The 25,658-nt window shown below is 37.6% G+C and overlaps 1 protein-coding gene and 1 long non-coding RNA gene across 5 annotated transcripts in view; both read right to left on the bottom strand.

Annotated features, from left to right (window-relative positions):
• The window catches only part of ZNF385D (zinc finger protein 385D), a 962,333-nt gene that overhangs the window by 391,621 nt on the left and 545,054 nt on the right, over nt 1–25,658 (bottom strand). The gene's annotated exons all lie outside the window — the stretch shown is intronic.
• On the bottom strand, nt 437–21,614 carry LOC141278520 (uncharacterized). The gene is made up of 2 exons (XR_012331280.1): nt 20,925–21,614; nt 437–4,854 (listed from the first exon to the last, which is right to left on the bottom strand). It is a non-coding gene; the product is annotated as an uncharacterized lncRNA (long non-coding RNA).

Here is a 25,658-nt window from a genome sequence, read left to right as displayed (position 1 = left end):
AATTTGTGTTTTTGTCTCCCTCTATTAATGGCCTCCCAACCTTCATAGTCAGAAAACTTACCTGAGGCTTGTTAGACATACAAACCCTGGAATTTCCCCTTGATCTGAAATAATACTCTCAAGGAGAGAAACCTTACAATCTGCATGTGCAGAGCATCAGCAGTAAGTTTCACAGTAAAAGCCAAGCTCGGAAACCATTCATTTACCTCGAGAATGGAAATTTCATTGCCTGTGTGTGATTTTTCTGAAATCAACGCCAACCTCCCTCCTATTTTCCTGATGTGAATCTAGCCCATTTCATAGTCCACACTAATGTGGAAAGCCAGAAGAAAGAATGAGGCAATAAAGGATTTAGAATAGTACGGTGCAATAAAAATATAATGCCAATCACACGTGTAATTTTCAACTTTGTATAAGTCACATTTTAAAAAGTAAAGATAGTTGAAATTAACTTTAATAGGATAGTTTATACAACACAATATACCCAAAGGATTATCATTTTCATATGTAAATAATAGAAAAATTATTGAAATACTTTGCATTCCTTTTTCAAACAAAGTCTTACAAGCCTGATTTACACCTGGTGCCTATCTGTGTTTGGACGTGCCACTTTTTTAAGTGTTTGATCACTGTGTTCAGGGCAATTTAGAATTTATTGGTTTATAGCATGATGAAAGTAAACAGTAACTGAATTTGCCCCAACCATTTACCTTGAAATAATTACAACAATTTATGGGCATTCTAATGATGATTTGACTTGCCAAGATTAAAAATAAAAAGAAAAGCAGGAACAGGTAACAAAAATCACATGGCCTGGCTTTAGAGTTTCTTGTAGATAGTATTTCATTTTCATCACTTAAAAATTGATATTGAATTAATAAATACAATAGGGAATATATTCTCATACTTATTAGTAGGTGTTAGGTATTAATTCTTACCATGCCAATAACACATTATATTTTTAAAATATTTAGATAATTGTTTAGTATTAGTGGAATGGAATCAAGGAGAAAATGTTCCTTAGAATACTTCAGTTTCTTTTTTCTGCTATATTTTTAATAAAATAAGCCCTGTTTATATTTTTTCTTCAGCTTTTCAGAATGCCAACATCTGTGTTTCAGTGTCATCTCAATTTTTGACAAGGTCCCGCTTCTGAGGAAGGTTTGAGGAAAGTCTTTGAGATGCTCTCACAGTTCTTACAAAAGCTATTTACTCAATCCTCATATGTGATCCTGAAAATAAGGCCCAGATGAACTTCCCATAGTTATTTTATAAAAATAAAGAAAGAATACAGACTAAGTCAAACATCAGTACCTGGATTCCAAAGTCAATCCACACTTCCTTGGTAATATGTGGACACAAATTTGCTCCCTGAGTTAGGCTAAGCCTTAATAAACACTATATGGTCACAGTTACCTTGTCTCTTACCCTACATTCAAAATCTGCATTATTCTGAGGATCTAAACTAAACTTACAGAAGAAAATGATTTCTTAGACATTTGTATATGCCAAAAATCCAAATCTTATTGTAAGTCGAAACTTATGTATGGCCAAGTGTGTTTCAACAGAGAATAGCTCAGCATAGATTTTATTTTTACCCTCCTTCCCTGATACTACAATGAAATGAACAAGGGATAGGATGCCAGGGAGGACTTTCAAGATGGCAGAGGAGTAAGACGTGGAGACCACCTTCCTCCCCACAAATACATCGAAACTACATCTACATGTGGAACAACTCCTACAGAACAGCTACTGAACGCTGGCAGAAGACCTCAGACTTCGCAAAAGCAAGAAAATCCCCAAGTACCTGAGTAGGGCAAAAGAAAAAAGAAAGAACAGAGACAAAAGAATAGGGACAGGCCCTTCCCCTCTGGGAGAGAGCTGTGAAGGAGGAAAAGTTTCCACACACTAGGAAGCCCCTTCACTGGCGGGGATGGGGGGTGATGGAGGTGGGGAGCTTGGGAGCCACGGAGGACAGCGCAGCAACAGAGGTGCAGAGGGCAAAGCGGACAGAATCCCGCACAGAGGATCGGTGCCGACCAGCACTCACCAGCCCGAGAAGCTTGTCTGCTCACCCGCTGGGGCGGGTGGGGGCTGGGAGCTGAGGCTCTGCCTTCAGAGGTCAGACCCCAGGGAGAGGACTGGGGTTGGCTGCGTGAACACAGCCTGAAGGGGGCTAGTGCACCACAGCTAGCTGGGAGGGAGTCCAGGAAAAAGTCTGGAACTGCCTAAGAGGCAAGAGACCATTGTTTCAGGGTGCGTGAGGAGAGGGGTTTCAGAGCACTGCCTAAACGAACTCCAGAGATGGGTGCAAGCCGCGGCTATCAGCGCGGACCCTAGAGACGGGCATGAAACGCTAACGCCACCACTACTGCCACCAAGAATCCTGTAAGTAAGCGCAGGTCACTACCCACACTGCCCCAGAAGGCTGTGAAGCATGCCACTGCCAGGGTCCCACGATCCAGGACAACTTCCCCGGGGGAACACACGGCGTGCCTCAGGCTGTTGCAATGTCATGCTGGCCTCTGCCACCTCAGGCTCGCCCCGCATTCCAATTATGACTACCGTACCCCTCCCTCTCCCAGGCCTGAGTCAGCAAGAGAGCTGTATTCAGCTGCTGCTTTAACCTCCTCCTATCTGGGAGGGGAACAGATTCCTGAGAGTGGCCTACCTGCAAAGGAGGGGCAAAACCCAAAGATGAACCCCAGGAGCTGTGAGAACAAAGAAGAGAAAGGGAAACTTCTCCATGCAGCCTCAGGAGCCGTCGATGAAATCCCCACAATCAACTTGAAAAATGCTGCACTTGAAGAATACCTGATCACACAACAAATGTTCCCAAACTGAGGCAGTGGATGTTGGGAGCAACTGTAGACTCAGGGTTTGCTTTCTGCATCTGATTGCTTTCTGGTTTTACATCTATGTTAGTTTAGTTTTTAGCGCTTGTTATCATTGGTGGATTTGTTTATTGGTTTGGTTGCTCTCTTCCTTTATTTATTTAAATTTAAAAAATTTTTATTTTTAGTTTATTTTTTTTATTTTATTATTATTTTAAAATTTTTTTATTTTTTTTTTCCTTTTTTCTCTTTATGTGTGTATGTGTATGTTTCTCTGTGTGCTCTTGTCTCTTCAGGTTGGCTTTTACCATTTGTCCTAGAGTTCTGTCTGTTCGTTTTTTGTTGTTGTTGTTGCTGTTTGTTTTCTTTTTATTAGTGTGTATGTGTATGTTTCTTTGTGTGATTTTTGTCAGTTTAGTATTGCCATTACCATTTGCTTTGGGGTTCTATCTGTTTATTTGTTTTTTTTCTTTTTCCTTCCTTTTCTTCTGAGTCATGTGGCTGGCTGGGTCCTGGTGCTTCAGCCAGGTGTTGGGCCTGGGCCTCTGAACAGGGAGAGTTGAGTCCAGGACACTGGACCATCAGAAACCTCCTGACCTGACATAATATCAATTGGAGAGAGCTCTCCCAGAGATCTCTGTCTCAACACTGAGATCCAACCCCCCAACAGCAAGCAAGCTCCAGGGCTGGACGCCCCATGACAAACAACTACCAAGACAGGAATGCAACCACACCCATTAGCAGAGAGGCTGCCTAAAGTCATACTAAGTTCACAGACACTCCAGAAAAACCATGGGACGCGGCCCTGCCCAGCAGAAAGAAAAGATCCAGCCCCACCCACCAGAACACGAACACCAGTCCCCTACACCAGGAAGCCTACACAAGCCACTGAACCAACCTCACCCACTGAGGGCAGACACCAAAAATAACAGGAACTATGAACATGCAGCCTGTGAAGAGGAGACCCCAAACACAGTACGTTAAACAAAATGAGAAGACAGAGAAATATGAAGCAGATGAAGGAGCAAGGTAAAAACTCACCAGACCAAACAAATGAAGAAGAAACAGGCAGTCTACCTGAAAAAGAATTCAGAGTAATAATAGTAAAGATGATCCAAAATGCTGGAAATAGAATGGAGAACATACAAGAAACGTTTAACAAGGACCTAGCAGAACTGAAGAGCAAATAAGCAATGATGAATAACACAATAAATGAAATAAAAAATACACGGGAAGGAATAAATAGCAGAATAACTGAGGCAGAAGAATGGATAAGTGAGCTGGAAAATAAAATAGTGGAAATAACTGCTGCAAGGCAGAATAAAGAAAAAAGAATGAAAAGAATTTGGGACACTCTCAGAGACTTTTGGGACAACATTAAACACACCAACATTCAAATTATAGGGGTCCCAAAGGAGAAGAGAAAAAGAAAGGGTCAGAGAAAATATTTGAAGAGATTACAGTCAAAAACTTCCCTAACATGAGAGAGGAAATAGTCACTCAAGTCCAGGAAGCACAGGAGAGTCCCATACAGGATAAATCCAAGGAAACACATGCCAAGACACATATTAAGCAAACTATCAAAAATTAAATAGAAAGAAAACATATTAAAAGCAGCAAAGGAAAAGCAACAAATAATACTCAAGGGAATCCCCATCAGGTTAACAGCTGATAGTTCAGCAGAAACTCTGCAAGCCAGAAGGGAGTGGCAGGACATATTTAAAGTGATGAAAGGGGAAAACATACAACCAAGATTACTTTACCCAGCAAGGATCTCCTTCAGATTTTTTCTTTTTTTTGCGTTATGCGGACATCTCACTGTTGTGGCCTCTCCCATTGCGGAGCACAGGCTCCGGACGCGCAAGCTCAGTGGCCATGGCTCATGGGCCTAGCCGCTCCGCGGCATGTGGGTTCTTCCCGGACCAGGGCGCGAACCCGTGTCACCTGCATCGGCAGGTGGACTCTCAACCACTGCGCCACCAGGGAAGCCCTCATTCAGATCTGATGGAGACGTTAAAACCTTTAGAGACAAGCAAAAGTTAAGAGAATTCAGAACCACCAAACCAGCTTTACAACAAACGCTAAAGCAACTTCTCTAGGCAGGAAACACAAGAGAAGGAAAGGACCTACAAAAACAAACCCAAAACAGTTAAGAAAATAGTAATAGGAATATACATATCGATAACTACCTTAAATGTAAATGGATTAAATGTTCCAACCAAAAGACAGACTGACTGAATGGACACAAAAACAAGACCTGTATATATGCTGTCTACAAAAGACCCACTTCAGACCTAGGGACACATACAGACTGAGAGTGAGGGGATAGAAAAAGATATTCCAAGGAAATGGAAATCAAAAGAAAGCTGGAGTAGCAATACTCATTCCAGAAAAAATAGATAATAAAATAAAGACTATTACAAGAGACAAACAAGGACACTACATAATGATCATGGGATCAATCCAAGAAGAAGATATAACAATTGTAAATATTTATTCACCCAACATAGGAGCACCTCAATACATAAGGCAAATGCTAACAGCCATAAAACGGGAAATTGACAGTAGCACCATAATACTAGAAGACTTGAACACCCCACTTTCACCAATGGACAGATCACCCAAAATGAAAATAAATAAGGATACACAAGCTTGAAATGACACATTAGATCAGATGTACTTAACTGATATTTATAGAACATTCCATCCCAAAACAGCAGAATACACTTTCTTCTCAAGTGCTCATGGAAAATTCTCCAGGATAGATCATATCTTGGGTCACAAATCAAGCCTGAGTAAATTTAAGAAAATTGAAATTGTATCAAGTATCTTTTCCGACCACAGTGCTATGAGACTAGATATCAATTACAGGAAAAGATCTGTAAAAAATACAAACACATGGAGGCTAAACAATACACTACTTAATAACGAAGTGATCACTGAAGAAATCAAAGAGGAAATCAAATAATACCTAGAAACAAAGGACAATGGAGACACGAAGACCCAAAATCTATGGGATGCAGCAAAAGCAGTTCTAAGAGTGAAGTTTACAGCAATACAATCCTACCTTAAGAAACAGGAAATATCTTGAATAAACAACCTAAACTTGCACCTCAAGCAATTAGAGAAAGAAGAACAAAAAATAGCCAAAGTTAGCAGAAGGAAAGAAATCATAAAGATCAGATCAGAAATAAATGAAAAAGAAATGAAGGAAACGATAGCGAAGATCAATAAAACTAAAAGCTGGTTCTTTGAGAAGATAAACAAAATTGATAAACCAATAGCCAGACTCATCAAGAAAAAAAGGGAGAAGACTCATATCAATAGAATTAGAAATGAAAAAGGAGAAGTAACAACTGACACTGCAGAAATACAAAAGATCATGAGAGAGTACTACAAGCAACTCTATGCCAATAAAATGGACAACCTGGAAGAAATGAACAAATACTTAGAAACACACAACCTGCCAAGACTGAATCAGGAAGAAATAGAAAATATGAACAGACCAATCACAAGCACTGAAATTGAAACTGTGATTAAAAGTCTTCCAACAAACAAAAGCCCAGGACCAGATGGCTTCAGAGGCGAATTCTATCAGACATTTAGAGAAGAACTAACATATGTCCTTCTCAAACTCTTCGAAAATATAGCAGAGGGAGGAATGATCCCGAACTTATTCTATGAGGCCACCATCACCCTGATACCAAAACCAGACAAGGATGTCACAAAGAAAGAAAACTACAGGCCAATATCACTGATGAACATAAATGCAAAAATGCTCAACAAAATACTAGCAAACAGAATCCAACAGCACATTAAGATGATCATACACCATGATCAAGTGGGGTTTATTCCAGGAATGAAAGCATTCCTCAATATATGCAAATCAATCAATGTGATACATCATATTAACAAACTGAAGGAGAAAAACCATATGGTTATCTCAATAGATGCAGAGAAAGCTTTCGGCAAAATTCAACACCGATTTATGATAAAAACTCTCCAGAAAGTAGGCATAGACGGAACTTAACTCAACATAATAAAGGCCATATATGACAAACCCACTGCCAACATCATCCTCAATGGTGAAAAACTGAAAGCATTTCCACTAAGATCAGGAGCAAGACAAGGTTGCCCACTCTCACCACTATTATCCAACATAGTTTTGAAAGTTTTAGCCACAGCAATTAGAGAAGAAAAGGAAATAAAAGGAATCCAAATCGGAAAAGAAGAAGTAAAGCTGTCACTGTTTGCAGATGACATGATACTATATATAGAGAATCCTAAAGATGCTACCAGAAAACTACTAGAGCTAATCAATGAATTTGGTAAAGTAGCAGGATACAAAATTAATGCACAGAAATCTCCGGCATTCCTATACACTAATGATGAGAAATCTGAAAGCGAAATCAAGAAAACACTCCCATTTACCATTGCAACAAAAAGAATAAAACATCTAGGAATAAACCTACCTAAGGAGACAAAAGACCTTTATGCAGAAAATTATAAGACACTGATGAAAGAAATTAAACACGATACAAATAGATGGAGAGATATACCATGTTCTTGGATTGGAAGAATCAACATTGTGAAAATGACTCTACTACCCAAAGCAATCTACAGATTCAATGCAATCCCTATCAAACTACCACTGGCATTTTTCACAGAACTAGAACAAAAATTTCACAATTTGTACGGAAACACAAAAGACCCTGAATAGCCGAAGCAAGCTTGGGAACGAAAAACGGAGCTGGAGGAATCAGGCTCCCTGACTTCAGACTATACTACAAAGCTACAGTAATCAAGACAGTATGGTACTGGCACAAAAACAGAAATAGAGATCAATGGAACAGGATAGAAAGCCAAGAGATAAACCCACGCACATTCTGTCACCTTATCTTTGATAAAGGAGGCAGGAATGAGTGGAGAAAAGACAGCCTCTTCAATAAGTGGTGCTGGGAAAAGTGGACAGGCCCATGTAAAAGTATGAAATTAGAACACTCCCTAATATTATACACAAAAATAAGCTCAAAATGTATTAAAGACCTAAATGTAAGGCCAGAAACTATCAAACTCTTATAGGAAAACATAGGCAGAACACTCTATGACATGAATCACAGCAAGATCCTTTTTGACCCACCTCCTAGAGAAATGGAAATAAAAACAAAAATAAACAAATGGGACCTAATGAAACTTCAAAGCTTTTGCACAACAAAGGGAACCATAAACAAGACCAAAAGACAACCCTCAGAATGGGAGAAAATATTTGAAAATGAAGCAACTGACAAAGAGTTAATCTCCAAAATTTACCAGCAGCTCATACAGCTCAATATCAAAAAAACAAACAACCCAATCCAAAAATGGGCAGAAGACCTAAATAGACATTTCTCCAAAGAAGATATACAGACTGCCAACAAAAACATGAAAGAATGCTCAACATCATTAACCATTAGAGAAATGCAAATCAAAACTACAATGAGATATCATCTCACACTGGTCAGAAGGGCTATCATCAAAAAATGTAGAAACAATAAATGTTGGAGAGGGTGTGGAGAAAAGGGAACACGCTTGCACTGCTGGTGGGAATGTGAATTGGTACAGCCACTATGGAGAACAGTATGGAGGTTCCTTAGCAAACTACAAATAGAAGTACCATATGATCCAGCAATCCCACTATTGGGCATATACCCTGAGAAAACCATAATTCAAAAAAAGTCATGTACCAAAATGTTCATTGTAGCTCTATTTACAATAGCCCGGAGATGGAAACAACCTAAGTGTCCATCATCGGATGAATGAATAAAGAAGATGTGGCACATATATACAGTGGAATATTACTCAGCCATGAAAAGAAACGAAATTGAGTTATTTGTAGTAAGGTTGATGGACCTAGAGTCTGTCATACAGGGTGAAGTAAGTCAGAAATAGAAAGACAAATACCGTATGCTAACACATATATATGGAATCTAAGAAAAAAAAATGTCATGAAGAACCTAGGGGTAAGACAGGAATAAAGACACAGAACTACTAGAGAATGGACTTGAGTATATGGGAAGGGGGAAGGGTAAGCTGTGACAAAGTGAGAAAGTGACATGGACATATATACACTATGAAACGTAAAATAGATAGCTAGTGGTAAGTAGCCGCATAGCACAGGGAGAGCAAGTCGGTGCTTTGTGACCACCTAGTGGGGTGCAATAAGGAGGGTGGGAGGGAGGGAGACGCAAGAGGGAAGAAATATGGGAACATATGTATATGTATAACTGATTCACTTTGTTATAAAGCAGAAACTAACACACCATTGTAAAGCAATTATACTCCAATAAAGATGTAAAAAAACTAAAGTTGAAGAAAATGAAAAAAAAAAGAGATAGAATGCCAAAAGTAGGAATAGGAAGAAAAGGAGAAAAAAAAAATAATCTGCCAATCAAATGTTTCTATGCTTATTGCATAGTGGTAACATTTTCCTTTGTTGTTGCATACATGTTTCCTACTGTTTCTTATATGTATAAACTCACACACACACGAGCACACCTGTTGTATTAAGAAAAGACAGATACAGATCTCCTGAGGTCCTAACGTGAAAGAAATTCAAATATGTCGTTTTAACACAGTGGCACGTTTTGGCTAAATTTCCAGTCTCTACCCCTCCAACCCCCTTTACGAACAGAAGCACAATTAAGTTGGGGTGTCAAATATTTCCCAGTCTTCCTTGAAGTTAGGGCTGCCCATGTGACACAGTGACAATCAATTAAATGTAAGCAGAAATTTCTGGTTGGGGCATTTTTCTCTTTATAGTAGAAAAGATCTACTTAGTCTGTCCCTTTTTTCACTACCTTTCACGTTTCCTCGTTGCCGAGACTGTTCATTGATGTCTGGAGATAAAGTAGCTCTTGATCTTCAGACCAAATGTCTGAGGAGGGATGCTTGCCCTAAGGATGGTGAAGTACAAAGTCAGGGTAATCTGAGTGCCTATTGTCATCATGGGTTACAGTCTCTGTACCAGCTTTCTTTCACCTAAAGCTGAAATGTGTCCATTTAATAACTTTTCCTGAAAATATGCGATAGTCTTGGAACACATTGAAGAACTCTTCTGAATATATTAGAAATATTATCATTTTTTCAGATGGAACATGGAGCTCACTGATAATATTCTCTCCTCTTTCTGACAGGCTGCCTCAAATAGCAAAAATGGGTCTTCTGGTTTTTTAAATTTTCTTGTCACTGTTATAGTTTTATGGACATTGGCTAGTGTCTTATTAACACAGGAGGTGATGAAATTATGGGTAGAAATCCATGATTAGGAAGAAGTTTTGGAAGATCTGACCACGAGGATTAAAGCTATTAATAGGGTCATCTTGACCTTGCTAAGTCCTGAGTCAAGAATACCAGAAAGCAGTTCACTTTGATGCACAATGTCTCCAAACACTGTCAGAAACTTCCAACAGTGTCCACAGACAGGAGCTGCATTGTGCTGATAAGAAGTAGAAAGTCATTTCTTACATATAATATATAAACTCTTTAAATTGATTTTTAAATCTGCTCTTTCCAAATTGTCTCTTCCAGAGCTCACCCTGATATTCTCATTGCCTAGAAAGTCAATTGTGATGGCTAGTGGATGCCAAGCACACAATCCTGTCTTCCCTTGACTTATAAGAAAACATAAGATTGCCCATCTGCTTCAGATGCAAAAGCTTTATCAGATGTTGGATTCCACGAGGAACATGAAAGATGCTGTCAGTCATCAATTTTAATACACATTTTCTGAAGGGAGTTTTGCTACCACGTACTAGGTTTCCTTCCAAAAGAAACAATTCATATAGATAATTTGTATGAGTGAGGGAAAATATTTGTAGAAAACTAAATGTTTTAGAAATAAAAAGCAGGCAAATAATTAAGAAAATAAAGTCAACACATTTAGGAAAATGTGAAAATTTCATAATTGATGAAAATATTATTTTATGTGTTAAATAAAATAGTATATGATATATGCAATAATTATGTAATTCATGAAGATTTAGACATGACAAGGGTCAAAGATAAGGTAGTGAATGTATATTTTAATACACTTATTTTAATGTGACTAGATTAATATATATGTGAGCTATGTAGTACATATGTTTGTATATATATACATACGTATGCATATATGTCATACATACATATGCAATCATGAGTATTAATCTTTTAAAAAATATGTATAGGATAAAATGCCAGAAACCATGAAAACCATGAGGGTATTTCCCAGGTAATTTAAATGATAAGGATAAAGGCAAGAACTCAAAGTTAGAGTATTTCTTAAGGAGCTTAGTTCTTTAACTTAGAAAAATAAAATGCTCATCCACACACTCTGCTTGCATGCGAAATAAAAGTGACATAGTATAAACAAGGAGTATTGGCATTATTTCAAATACATGAAAAAAGAACAAGTTGAGGATGCTTGAAGGATTGAATTAAATAGACAATACAGGCAAACTTGTAAAAAAAAAAAAAGAAGCCATCCCATTATAAACACCCTCTCTTTACAAAAGGACCTGAGAGATAAAACCCTTTTGAATATACCTGCCCTACTTCAGGCAAACACCAGAAGCCAGGACTCCGTACTCCCTGCTCTGCACTGTGGCCTCCTAGAAGGTGAGCAGTTGTGCATTAACCATCCCCTTCCTGTGCTAGGTGACTGGCATCCATTGCACTCTCCTCTGCGCATGGCAGTTGAAGAGACCGTGAGGAGAACCCCCAGGCTGACCATCTTCTCCCCGCACTAATGTAGCAAATACCTCCCTGCCCCTTTGTCAGAACTGTAGCTACACAGAAACTGTCCTGTGGAGCACTGTTAACTATTCCTCTCCTGCCCTACACAATGGACAGCAAGGGGACAAATCACCCAACTCTCCCAACTAGAGAGTGAGGGAAAGATGATGGAAAATGATGATCTGGATGAAGCAAGGATTTAAATGAGTTGTGGGAAGTCCCAGGGCACACCCTGGAGCAGCTCCTGCGTGAAACCACCCAGAATCAAAACAGCAAAAGCCTTAAGAAATGACCACCGGTGTGAAATGCTGCCCAGGTCTCAGATTGGCCCCAGGTTAGCATACAAGTAGACAGGCTAGACTGAATAGTACTTCAAAGGCTTTAACAACAAAATTGCTATTTGAACCACAGCCCACCAGGACAGACAGAACATGCATTCTAAACTTCAAGAGCTTGCCTGCATGTTCTAATAGACAACTTAAATAGAAACCAGAGTCTCATAACCTAAAATGTCCAAGATACAATGCGAAATTGCTCATCATCTCTAGAACTAGGAAAGTCTCAACTGAAATAAGGAAAAATCATCGAAGGATGCCAAGTGTAATGATGACTCACATTCTGGAATGTGATGAAGACCTTAAAGCAGCGATCATAAAATGCTCCAGCAAGCTATTACAAACACTCTTGGAGAAAAAAAAGGAAAAATTAAAGTCTGAGCAAAGAAAAAGAAATTGAAATTCAGGAACTTTTCAAGAATAAATAAAGAGCAAAAGAGGAGGTAAATATCTGGGTAAGTATAACAGGCTGTTCTTATCCACTTTAGATTTAAAAATTACATTAGATGATCGAAAGCAAAAATTATAACATTTTCTCTTTTTTTTCATAAATTTATTTATTTATTTTTGGCTGCATTGGTTCTTTGTTGCTGCACACGGGCTTTCTCTAGTTGCTGCGAGCAGGGGCCACCCTTCGTTGCGGTGCATGGGCTTCTCATTGCGGTGGCTTCTCCTGTTGCAGAGCATGGGCTCTGATGCAGTTTTCACTGTGTGTACAACTAATATTTAAGGCAATTTTGTTATAAAGGTGGGAAAGGAAGAGGGACCTCAAGACTGGTAAGGTTGTTACATTCACCTTCATGTGATAAATTATTGAAACAAGCTCATAAGTTGTGATAACTTAGAAACGTATGCAACCCTTAGAGCAACCACAAAACCAGTATGTGAAGATATAGTCGAAAACACTGAAGATAAATTAAGACTGAATACAAAAATATGAACAAGGAGGCAAGGAAGGAGAGAAGAACAAAAAACACAGAGGGAATAAACAAGAAACCAACATATAACCAGAATAGAGCTATAACTAAAAAGGAAATTAAATTCATAGTTTAAAAAACTTTGTGAAACAAAATATCTAGGCACAGATGCATAGATTGTTTCACTGGAGAATTCTCCCAAACATTTCAGGAAGAAATAACTCCCATTTTACACAATCTTTTCCAGAAAATAGAAGAGAAGGGAATATTTCTCAATTCATTTTATGAGATCAGCATTTTCCTGATACCAAAACTGACAAAGACAATATAAAAAAAAAAGAATACAGACTAATATCCTCCATGAACACTGACAGAAAAATCCTCAATGAAACATTAGCAAATTCAGCAATATATACAAAGAGAAACACACCATGAGCAAGTGGGATTTACTGCAGGAATGCAAGGCAAGTGCAATATTTAAAAATCAATCAATCTAAAGATGAAAACTACATAATTGTATCAATTGATATGTATAAAGGATTTACTTTTCATATAAAAAGAAAGATGCTACCTCTTATTTTAAAAAGAAGTATGTGTGCGTACGCATATATATACATACGATACTCACACTCACATATTTATATTAAACAATGAAAATGTATAACAAAACTAAAGAAATTGTTCACCTATGGGGAAGGAATGGAGGACTATGGAGACAATAGAGATTGAAGCTGAATTCTCTGAATACCCCTTATTTTAAAATTTGGTTTTGGATCCATATAAATGTTTTACATAATTATTAAACAAAATGAACCAAAGGAAACTAGCTGTATGTCAAGTTGGACACTTAACTACCCTGATAAGATTTATTTGAGTGAATTTAAACAAAGGACTTTGAACATACATTCCTGGTGAATGTATTCAAAGGATAAAATAAATTATAAGTATATTTTAAATGGTAATCATATTATATATGTTAGCATGAAATAAGTAATTATTCAAGGTCTTTAGTACCACATTTTCCATGTAGGAGAAAGGAGATGGAAAAAGGATACGAATGCAAACTCAGAGAAGTTAACACAAATAACCTGAAATCTTAAATTTGCATTGAAAATACTAGTATAAACTTATTTTATTTGATTTAGCAAAAATCCTGTTTCCTAACTCATACCATGAAAAATGACAAATACAGTAGTAATGAACACCCTAATCACTGAGATTGTGGTCTTAAAAAATATATATATCCTACAAAGAAGAACCAGGACTTCTTCAGAAAATTGCATAGTCTCAGGACTGGGAGAGGAACTGTTCAAGATGAGACCAGAATATATTTTCGTACTAGAAGCAAGAAAGCTATCAAAGACTATTAAGGTCTTTTCAGAAAAATCAAGAGTCAGTAAAAGGGATTCCCACTTAGGAGGGGACAGTTTTTTTTGTTTTGTTTTGTTTTTTTGTTTTCTTTCTGTGGTATGCGGGCCTCTCACTGTTGTGGCCTCTCCCGTCGCGGAGCACAGGCTCCGGACGCGCAGGCTCAGCGGCCATGGCTCACGGGCCCAGCCGCTCCGCGGCATGTGGGATCTTCCCGGACCGGGGCACGAACCCGTGTCCCCTGCATCAGCAGGCGGACTCTCAACCACTGCGCCACCAGGGAAGCCCAAAGGGGACAGTTTTAACAACAAAAAGGTGATGAAGGTAACTTATTGAATATATATAAAATACCTGAAAACAGGAGACCTCGATAAAAACAACAAAACATAACAGAACTCAAACATACTTACAGGTTGCTAATATATGGCATCAATTAATTATTCTGAAAACTCATAAAGGAAGAAAAGCATCTAGCATTTCTTCTGCCTTTGCTGTGTAAACTGTACCACAGGAAACAAACAACTGATAAGAAAAGGTACCTCTTAATCAAGGCATTCCAGCTAATTAATGCAGAAAGAAAGATAGAATTAGAATATCACCATTTTGCACTCTCTAATGAAATTACTTACCCAGGCAATGCTCAAATGTTGCCAAATTCTCTAGCAAAAGGTTGATTGATAAGCTGTATAATGAATGGATGATGATAAAAAAAATCTAAACCCACTGATCAATTTGAACACCACAAAAAAAGAGATAATGAAATGTTTCATACCTTCTGATAGAATGAAGTAGAAAGTACATAGAACCACCTACAAAATATTTTTACCAAAAAAAAAAAAAAGAATCCTGAACCTCATCAAGTCTATAATTACTAGTCTATAAGAAACACAGGCCACAGAGGAGCAATTTAAATACCACCAACGGAATGTAATCACTCAAATTGAGAACATGGAAAATTTTACAAAAAAACCCAATCTGGCTCCTTTAATTAAAAAAAAAATAGAGAAAACTCTTACAGATAAAAGAGTCTTATCAACTAAATGCCATGTCAACTTTTGACCTTGTTTGAAATTTGATTTAAGTAATCAACTGTCAAAATATATTACTGGGACTATCGGAGGAAATTTGAACACTAACTGTATATTAGATGGTATTAAGGGATTATTTTTTATATTTAAGTGTGATCATGATAATGCATTATTTTTAAAATAAAGAGAAATTATCTCTTAGAGATATATTTTGAATTTTTTCTAGATTAAAAATGTAATACCTAGGATTTGCTTGAAACAATTCATTAGGGCATATGGGGTAGTGAGGACATGGGAGAAGGGTAACACTGAAATAAGACATATGGCCTCTATCAGGACATACACTGATATTGTGGGAGCTGGGTAATGAGCATTTGTTATACTATCTCTTCTTTTCTGTATATATATTTTAAGATCCTATATTAATAGATAAAGTAATTTCAGGTTGAAGATGCCAGAAGGAAGGAGGGAGATTAAAGATGGAGTAACGGACAAAGAAATTGAGAACATGGGGATGAATCTAAACCAAGATTACGTTAAACAATAACAAATCTACTTAATTTTTTCACACTGAAAATAAAACAAAACTGAACTGAAGTTATGGTAGAGAACTGCATATAAGCTATTAGGACGTGATGGATATTAATAAGTTCTAAGGGGCTTATGTTTCTCTAGAATGGAAAAATTTAAATTTATACATGGTTACAATAAATATGCTGTTAAATGTTTTTTCAAATAGCCACAAAAAAAAGTAGAAATAAAATAGAGGAAAAAAGATCAAGAGAAAAGGCAAAAAGCAGAAAATAAAAGTAGAATAAGTAAAAAGCACAAGATGAGATGTTAGAAATGAATTCAAATATGACAATAATCACAATCAATGTAAACAGACTAAACTCTAGAATTAAAAGACAAAGACTGTCAGACAAGATTGGAAATGAAATAGTTATATGCTTTTTAACAGAGACTCAAACCTAAGACACAATAACACAAAAAGTCTAAAAGTAAAATAACGGGAAAATATATACCAGCCAAATACTAAATATAAAGAAAATCTGATGTTACATTAACATAAGAAAAATTATGCTACATGGAATAAAATTAATAGAGAGTAAAACGTACTATACAATTGCAGACAATTCCCCAGGAAGTAACAAATTATATAATATAAAATAACATAAATTAAAAATTAGAAATCAAAATTTAAAACAACTGCAAGAAGAAACCAATGAATCACCGTACCACAGAGCTATGTTATATAAATGTACCTTTTAGTAATAATAGATTAAGCATATAAAGAACAATAAAAAAATAGAACATACGAATGACATATTTAACATGCTTTATCTAATGGACGTATTTATAACACTTTAGTTCCAAATTGTAGAATATACATTCTTTCAAGGCATAGTACAAATGAACAGCATTGGAGATGACAAGAAAAAATTAAAAACCTCAATAAACTGACAATAATGAGCTAAATTGAATCAATAATTTAAAATATTTCAGGGACTTCCTTAGTGTTCCAGTGGGTAAGACTCCACACTCCCAGTGCAGGGGGCCCAGGTTTGATCGCTGGTCAGGAAACTATATCCCGCATACAACTAAGAGCCCGCATGCCGCAACTAAGACCCGGTGCAGACAAAATAAATAAATAAAATAATAATAATAATTTAAAATATTTCAACAGGCACAGATGGTTTCTCAGAGATGTTTAACAAACTTCAATAAGTAGATACTTGTAATCTTATATAAATTTTACCCTTACATAAGATTTTACAGGGAAAAAATTCTAAGTAACTTTACGAGACAAGGATAGTAGAAAGCATTTATATTACAGGTCAGTCTTATTCATAAGCTTAGATGAAAAAATCTTCAACAAGGAGTGAGTAAGTGAAATTCAGTAGGATACTTAAAAATGTAAGCTATCATAAATGAGTTGGTTTTATCTCAAAAGAGCAAGGTTAGTTCAAGAGAAAATTTCATATGTTCATCCTAATATTGAAAAATTATTAAGCTTTTGACAATTTTTAAATAGACTGTCATGAAAAAAAATACCTTCAACCTACTAAAAGTTGAAGGAAGCTCTTTCTACCAATAAAGGGTACTTAGAATTTTAAAAATCTACAACAAACATCACATTTAATAAAGAAATGTAAAAGTTATTCACTTTAAAATCAGAAATAAGATGAGAACGCTGATAAGACCAATCAAAAAGTTGCCAGAAGGTTTGAATGAGCATCTCAGAGAAGAAAACAAAAAACAAATTATAATCACGTGTGTGCAAAGATGTTCAGCTTCATTGGTAATCAGGAAAATGCAGATTAAAATTACAAAGAGATGCCACTGCACACTCACCAGGTTGCCAAAAATTTAAAAGTTGGCTAAACAAAAGCGTTGGTGAATCGACAGTCACTCTCATAATTTGCTGGTGGGCATGTAAATTTGTACAACCATTTTTCAAAACAATTTGTCATTACCTAGAAAATCTAAAGATGCATGTATCCTATAACCCAGTGATTCTATTCCTAGGTATATCATCTACAGAAACTTGTGCAAAGGTACAAAGGATGACCTGTACAAGAATATTGACAGTGGCATTATTAACAGAGCAAACTCTGGAAACAAGCCAAAGGTATAGCTCCAGTAAAATGGCTTAATGAATTGCAGTGCACCTGTAGATCGTAAAAGAACAAGAACAGGAAGGAACTACAGTGACATACATCAACATGGGTGAATCTCAGAAACAACACTGAGGGAAAAAAGAAGTGAGAGAAGAATGCTCCTGGAATCTTGCACATACAGAAAGAGCAAAAGCATGCAGGCAAAACTGCATAAAATATTGTTTAGAGATAGGTGCATCTGTTATGAAGATATAAGCAAAAGAAAGGAAATGGATCACTCAAAATTCAGGTGAGTGTTTAGTTACCTGGAGAGAGGGCAAGAAGTGGACTTTACAATCAAAAAGGGTAACACAAAAGACTTCAAAGATGTGATTTTCTACTTTTCAAGCTGCAGAGTGGGTACACAGGTGTCCTTTTGATTGTCATACTTACACTGCATACACACATTATGTATATTTTGGGGTATTAATGTTATCTTGCATAAAAACCTTCAAAGACTGTATAATTAGAAAGTGGGTCGAATTTGAACATCATAGTTTATGTAGCTGCTTATTCATACCAAATCTGATGTTATACAAACTGGTAAGATATCATCTGGGGCAACTTTAGACTTAAATCACTGTAGCCCAATCTTCACCATGATACTTGTTTGGGTGATGGAAATTCTTATCTGTACTCTAAACATTGATGTATTCGACGGGCATTCATGACAAGTCCCATACCTACATGCCCCCACCTACACACTATGCGTGCCCCCAAAACCCACACACTATGTTATATAGCATATAAACATTTTGTTTTAATTCACTTCTCTTTTCCTCAGACATTATGGGCTCTCTCTGGGGATGCAGTCAAGCGTTGCTCTGTTCAGATGAATTTTCTGGCCCAAGGAGATAATTTTGCACAGTCAATAGCAATATCCCAGAAGTGAACCAGAAAACTCAACGAGTGAAACAAAATTCAATCCCAATATCGAGCAGAAAAATCCTTAACCACAGAGGGTATGTTTTCTAAAGAACACACCAGTAAATGCAAACGGAGCACAGAATTCCAACATACGATCCAAGCAGATTGGGCCACATTATCAAATAAGGTTGCAGATAAGAAAAAGAAAAATCATTCTGCCTCTGTAACTCCCAAGGGGTCTCTTCTGCTTAGGTTTAAAAAACTCAATTTATGGTAATGGATTGCACAGACGTGTACATCAAACCTGAGGTGAACTTGTCAGTTTATTGAGAAATCATTCAATTATTATACTATTTAATGATGCATGAAAGCAAAATGCAATTGTGAAGAAAAGCATTCTGGGTATAGACTGTGCGTTTTAGTCATGCAAAATGGTGCATTTCTGTCAGTTCCCTGAACACAGCATGGCCATCTGTGTAAACCTAAAACTGAAAGGAGATGACAAAAGGTGACTAATTAAAACACAACTTCTTTCAAAATTCATTATATCACAGTACAGAGCATCACCTGAGGCCTTGGGACTTCTGAGCAAAATAGTAAGGGCTCACCCCTCACGTGGTTTGAATTAACTTTATATTCCAAACAAAATATCTATGCCCTTGAGAATTTTTATTAAAAAGACTACACAGCAGTGGTGTTTTTATAAAAAAAAATACATTTGTCTCAATACATGAGTAAGAACACACACATATCGAAGAAAATCATTGATACACAAAATCAAGATGAAACAAAAGTGTCTTCTTTAAGCCAAAGATCATACACACACCCATGTATGTGTATACATGCACATATACATACATTCATATACACATATGTCTATATATATGCTTCACCTTGTCCTATAGCTCTTGATCATTCATATATATATACATATATATAAAACAACATAGAGTTATCCATTACATCTGTGTAACCATGCGTATATATAGTTATGTTGTTATAGGTATAGCCTCAGTTGTCTTTTAAGAACTTGATATAGAATGGCGGTAAGACTGAGTAGAAACTAAAATGAAAGAAATGATTCTACTCGGTGGTGACGTAGATGCTCCGGTACGTGAAAACTATTAGCAACGGATGAAAATGGAACAGTTTAATATCTTAATAAATAATTGAGAGAATTTAAGGAAAAATCATTAATTGTTCTAAAGTTGCCAACTGAGGCTCGGCGACTGTTTTTACACTATAAGAAAATGGCAGGGAGCGGATCCTTCTGCACAGTAATGCTGATTATAACTATAATATGATAATGTGGCATTTCAAACAAAATTACTTTCATTGACAAGCACTCATATGCATAAGTATTTAGAAAATTAATATGTTCAGATTTTATGATAGTAACAGAGACGCCTATATCATTTAAATATTGATACAACTGTCTATTTGAGATTTTTTTCACAGTTTGTAAGTATCAGTACCACCTAGGTCATACATAAAGATATTTTCTCTTCTAATATTAACATTTTTTCCCCTGCCAATATTTAATGAATGTATACATCAATGCAAACAAGGTAAACAACATGATTTTTTTTCCCTAAAGAATGTTCTAAAATGACAAGCATTTTTAAGTGGAATGTCAAAAGGAACTTGAGTGAAACTCGACAAGCTCCATGATGCTTGCATCAAACTCCTGTATCCTTTCTTTCTTACCTACAGCATGTATTGCCAGAACTAGTCTGCCACCTGAATACACACTACTTTGTATTCTTCTCGAACTGCTTCTAGTATTTCTGGTTTGTCTTCCCATATCAGTCATATTGCTTTTATTAAACCACAATTGGCTAAACATTTCAGATTGTTTGCAAATAGAAAAAGGTATAGAGTTAAGTCATCCCAAGGTTGTCTCACTGGCTTACCCACCTCATGAAAGATCCAGACTCTTTATTTTCTCTCTGCATTCCTCAGTTCATTTGCACTGCCTATTCCTCCACCCCCCACCCAACTCCAAACTGCCACAAATGGCTGCAGCAATTCAAACACCAAATTTTTACATGGCAACACTTAAGAGCAGCACAGAGGAAAGGACAGTGAGAAAAGGAGAATAAGATCATCTTGTCCGTCTCTCTCTCTCTTAAATCACGCACGTTCATTTTTCCCCTAAACTCACCAGCAGAATGTCCCTTATGTTACATGGACCAGAAGTAGGTCACATCATCACTTCCAGGAGCAAAAGAAGCTGGGAAGATAAATATCTGGCCTCTGTAGTCTCTATCATGGAAAGCTGACTCTATCAATAAGAATTTGGAGAGGAGAATGCCTGGTGAGTAAGTTAACAACAGTGTCTACTGCAATCCCAGACCTGATTGTGAGTCATCCAAAGACTTGGGCTAGGTAATGTATTACTTGTGTTTCCAGTAGAGTGGCCTGTTCAGTGCTGGTAACTTAACATCATTGGTAAAATTCCCTGAGGTGGTGCTAGTCAGAAGAAATAGTTGATAAGGCACACAGAAAGCCATATTAATTATCGGTTTCTAAACAGTGGTAGGGGGTGGGGAGAGAGGTCCAGGCTGCATTTCACTTGGAAGTTCTTCCCTTTCTTCAGAAAGTGTGGGTGGCCTAGGAAACTTCTGTCACTGTTCAAACAGCTGGAAAAACAAGTTTGGGGGTCTACACAACTTTTGCAGAACATGAACTATAATGGAAGGGGGGGATGCACTCCTTAAGTTTCAGAATTTTACAAATAGGTGATTTCCTACAGTAATGAAGACTCTGTTGATCATTAAACGACTGCAGAAAGAAAACGAGAGAATACTCTGCCATTAGTACAAACAGAGAAAAAAATTGGAGGATTGTTAAAGTATCGGGAAACTGACAGAAACTCTCCTGCAGGACAAGGGTGTAGGTGGTCACAACGTCCTCTTCTGGATGTACCTGATGAAACAGTGACCAGAGGGGGCTTCAAGTCAAAGAGCCTGAGCACAGAGCTTCGCGCTGCCACGTGCTCGACTGTTCAGCTTTTATCAGCTCCATCTCTCTGTGCCCGTTTGCTGTCTCTAAAGTGGGGATTCCAATAACACTCCTCTCATATGGTTATTGTGAGGACAACATTAAGTAACATGTTACATCCCTTGAACACGGACACACAGTAGGTACTCAATTCTTGTTAACTTCTATTACCACCATCGATACTCTTAAGCCACACCTGACTCAAGGATGGGCAGTCCTTCAGGAAAAGATTTGCAATCAATACCACATCCTCCCTCAATATTGCTTATTTTATAGTAACACATCTTTAAATCAGCTGTGCAAACTATGGACAAACCATACACACATATATTATACCTAATATGAGTATGTATGTGTATATAAATATATTTAATTGGATCATTTTCAGCCTTTTAGAGGTTTCAGAGTCTTGACTTACAAGGATTCTTTCACATATTTTTAAGAGATCAACTAGGCACTTGTGGGCGAGCAGCACCACTTATACGATAGGTTTGAGTTTACTCAAGTCTCAAGACGCCACATGCTCTACCAAATCAGTAAAATCACTTGTGGAACTAAATTCACACACTAAATAGTTTATATTTCATCCAGATTTCATATAGGAAGGAGATCCGTGATTACACCCTCAGCCTCTTTATATTACTATACTTGGAGTGCCCCTACTTTGAAGCATTACAAGTACTCTTGGAATGCAGAAGGAGGACAGATTACAAAAAAGATTAATTCTCCCAGGAGTTACAACTCTAGAAAAGAAGTCTTCGAAATGTGCATGGCATTTGGCTCTTCATTCAAATGCAATTTCTGATCCTTCCGAAGTTTGCCTTTCACTAGTTAAATATATAGTGCAGGAAGAAACACACTGAATTTGTAGTCTGTGTTTCTCTAATATTCAAAGAACACTAGTAAAGGGCTCAACATTCAGCTTCAGCTTATTTACCTGGAGAAATGCCATTATGAGTCAGCTGTATTGGATATTAAGAATAACTTGATTTACAGTTTATGCATTTTCTTCTGATTACATTTTTTCCTACCCTGTACTTACAACTAAGCCCATGGGAATATCATGTCAAGAAACTAATCAGAAACATAATGAACACTGTATATTCCACAAAGGGACAACTCCATGCATGCCAGTGCTGGTTATAAGTTCTAAAAATCAGAGCCATATTTCCTACACAGAATATACCTTACACAGATATTCCCTTTAAGCCAGTATGTTCAACTGTGCTGAGAAGTTTGTATCCATATAGTCACATATATACATCCTGACATGCTAATCTCTGTGGGTCAGTTCTAAGGAAATAGTCAGACCAGTGTTCATAGACCTTGAAGTTGGCAGGGGTCATATTTTAAATGCCTTCTGAGTGATACAATCAACATATATTTTACAATGTTTTGTTGCCCACCAGGAGAAATAACCAAAAGAAAAATGGCCCTCAGGCCCTGAACCAAGATGGCGGAGTAGAAGGACGTGCTCTCACTCCCTCTTGCGAGAACACTAGAATCACAACTAACTGTTGGACAATCATCGAAAGGAAGACACTGGAACTCACCAAAAAAGATACCCCACATCCAAAGACAAAGGAGAAGCCACAATGAGATGGTAGGAGGGGCGCAATCACAATGAAACCAAATCCCATAACTGCTGGGTGGGTGACTCACAAACTGGAGAACAGTTATACCACAGAAGTCCACCCACTGGAGTGAAGGTTCTGAGCCCCACGTCAGGCTTCCCAATCTGGGGGTCCAGCAGTGGGAGGAGGAATTCCTAGAGAATCAGACTTTGAAGGCTAGCGGGAATTGATTGCAGGACTCTGATAGGACTGGGGGAAACAGAGACTCCACTGTTGGAGGGCACACACAAAGTGGTGTGTGCATCGGGACCCAGGGGAAGGAGCAGTGACCCCAGAGGAGACTGAACCAGACCGACCTGCTAGTGTTGGAGGGTCTCCTGCAGAGGCAGGGGGTGGCTGTGTCTCACAGTGAGGACAAGGACACTGGCAGCAGAAGTTCTGAGAAGTACTCCTTGGCATGAACCCTCCCAGAGTCCACCATGAGACCCACCAAAGAGCCCAGGTAGGCTCCAGTGTTGGGTCACCTCAGGCCAAACAAACAACAGGGAGGGAACCCAGCCCCACCCATCAGCAGACAAGCAGATTAAAGTTTTACTGAGCTCTGCCCACCAGAGCAACACCCACATCTACCCACCACCAGTCCCTCCCATCAGGAATTTTGCACAAGCCTCTTATACAGTCTCATCCACCAGAGGGCAGACAGCAGAAGCAAGAAGAACTACAATCCTACAGCCTGTGGAACAAAAACCACATTCACAGAAAGATAGACAAGATAAAAAGGCAGAGGGCTATGTACACATGAAGGAACAAGATAAAACCCCAGAAAAACAACTGAATGAAGTGGAGTTAAGCAAGCTTCCAGAAAAAGAATTCAGAATAATGATAGTGAAGATGATCCAGGACCTTGGAAAAAGAATGGAGGCAAAGATCGAGAAGATGCAAGAAATGTTTAACAAAGACCTAGAAGAATTAAAGAACAAACAAACAGAGATGAACAATACAATAACTGAAATGAAAACTACACTAGAAGGAATCAATAGCAGAATAACTGAGGCAGAAGAAAGGATAAGTGACCTGGAAGACAGAATGGTGGAATTCACTGCTGCAGAACAGAATAAAGAAAAAAGAATGAAAAGAAAGGAAGACAGCCTAAGAGATCTCTGGAACAACATTAAATGCAACAATATTCACATTATAGGGGTTCCAGAAGGAGAAGAGAGAGAGAAAGGTCCTGAGAAAATCTTTGAACAGATTATAGTCAAAAACTTCCCTAACATGGGAAAGGAGATAGCCACCCCAAGTCCAGGAAGCAAAGAGGGTCCCATACAGGATAAACCCAAGGAGAAACATGCTGAGACACATAGTAATCAAATCGTCAAAAATTAAAGACAAAAAAAATTACTGAAAGCAGCAAGGGAAAAATGACAAATAACAGACAAGGGAACTCCCATAAGGCTAACAGCTGATTTCTCAGCAGAAACTCTACAAGTCAGAACGGAGTGGCATGATATACTTAAAGTGATGAAAGGGAAGAACCTGCAACCAAGATTACTCTACCCAGCAAGGACCTCATTCAGATTCGATGGAGAAATCAACAGCTTTACAGACAAGCAAAAGCTAAGAGAATTCAGCACCACCAAACCGGCTCTACAACAAATGCTAAGGGAACTTCTCTAAGTCGGAAACATAAGAGAAGAAAAGGACCTACAAATCAAACCCAGAACAATTAAGAAAATGGTCATAGGAATATACGCGTCGATAATTACCTTAAATGTGAATGGATTAAATGATCCAACCAAAAGACACAGGCTCGCTGAATGGAAACAAAAACAACACCCATCTATATGCTGTCCACCAGACACCCACTTCAGACCTAGGGACACATACAGACTGAAAGTGAGGGGACAGAAAAAGATATTCCATGTAAATGGATCAAAAGAAAGCTGGAGTAGCAATACTCATATCAGATAAAATAGACTTTAAAATAAAGAATGTTACAAGAGACAAGGAAGGACATTACATAATGATCAAGGGATCAATCCAAGAAGAAGGTATAACAATTATAAATATATATGCACCCAACATAGGAGCACCTCAATACATAAGGCAACTGCTAACAGCTCTCAAAGAGGAAATCGACAGTAACACAATAATAGTGGGGGACTTTAACACCTCACTTACACGAATGGATAGATCATTCAAAATGAAAATAAATAAGGAAACAGAAGCTTTAAATGACACAAAAGACCAGATAGATCTAATTGATATTTATAGGACATTCCATACAAAAACAGCATATTACACATTCTTCTCAAGTGTGC

The sequence above is a fragment of the Tursiops truncatus genome, chromosome 4 (genome assembly GCF_011762595.2).
Source record: "Tursiops truncatus isolate mTurTru1 chromosome 4, mTurTru1.mat.Y, whole genome shotgun sequence".
NCBI classification, from domain to species: domain Eukaryota; kingdom Metazoa; phylum Chordata; class Mammalia; order Artiodactyla; family Delphinidae; genus Tursiops; species Tursiops truncatus.
The sequence above is the reverse complement of the archived record's forward strand: the minus strand, read 5'-3'. Positions and strand labels throughout refer to the sequence as shown.